Genomic DNA, 1335 nt, shown 5'->3' on the forward strand with positions numbered 1-1335 from the left:
TGTGCCAGCCCGTGGGCATGGGGTGGTGCCAGACACGTCACTGTGGCCTGTCCCCGTCCCTGGGCTGCCCTCCAGAGCCGGCCCTCCTGCGCCCGCGGGGCTGTGGTGTCCCGAGGCCAGTGGCAGCGAACACAGGAAGCAACCGCTGCCCCTCAGACAGCCCTGCTCGGGAACCAATGGCGTAATCGTTTATTTAAACACTGGCCAGGGCTCCGGTCACACCCTCTGGTTGGGGTCTCTGGACCCTCTTTCCTCCCTTTGCTGGGCTTGTCCCTATTCACGCCTTGCGGTGACTCCTCACAGACGGGGGGCGATGGTCCACTGCCAGCCCTGCAGGCCCCCCACCAGCTCCCCAAGAGCAGCCCCGGTGTCCAATCACTGCACACGCAGTAGGAAGCCTCAGTCGGGCTACTGTGTAATTGGGGGGCAGCGGGGGCTCTGTTTGCCCCTTCAGTGACAAACGACACGTCAGTATTTGGCTCCTGGCACAGAATCCACCGTTTAGAAATTTCCAGGTATGAAGTGTGAAACCCATCCACTGCCTTCCAGAAGTTCGAGAATCGGATTTTGCTGTATTTTGTCATAAGCCAACAATATGAAATTTTTTCTGGGAACATCTTCATGTTTGATGGCGCAGTGACTTGAGACCCCCTAGCTTTCCAGAGGTGGATTAACCGCACGTGTAATAGTGCACAGAGTATTCAGGAGATGAACGATTCCCATTCTCTCTGGGAAAAGTTTCCTCACTTCAGCATGGTACTATTCACACGGCTTCTGTTTCTTCTTGAAAAAAAAAAAAAAATTTGTTTTCCACGCTGGTTTCTCCAGTTTCTAGTTGTTGGAAAAAAACCAAATTCCCCAAAGCCGCCCCAAATCCTCCTACTGGAAGAAACAAGCAAGTCTCAGAGACCTTGCGGCGCTCACGCAGTGGACTTCCAGGAGAGCCACCCTTAGTCCCGAGGGTTACGAGCCGGGCAGACCAGAGCAAGCAGGATGAATGTTAGACGGCGTCGTCGACGGAGGGGTAGCGGAGGCCTGTTTACGCCATGAAGACAAGCAATTTCTGACCACGCTTCTTAACGTCATGAAAGGTTAACATTTGTTCAGCCGCTCAGTGTTTGCCAAACTCAGGTGCATCTTCCCCGCAAGCCTCCCAAGACCCAGAAGCTTCCCATTTCTTACGACTCAACCTTGAAAAATCTGCAGCGTCTGGCTTTGGGTGGAATGTCATTAGGGTGACTGCTCAGAATTGTCTGGCTCACATGACCAGCCGTTGTCAGAACGGTGCCCCAGGCCTGGGGAGGGTCTGCGGCTGGGCTGCAAGGGTGGGGGGGG

This window comes from Lipotes vexillifer, unplaced genomic scaffold, assembly GCF_000442215.2.
Source record: "Lipotes vexillifer unplaced genomic scaffold, Lipotes_vexillifer_v1.1 scaffold1063, whole genome shotgun sequence".
NCBI lineage: Eukaryota > Metazoa > Chordata > Mammalia > Artiodactyla > Lipotidae > Lipotes > Lipotes vexillifer.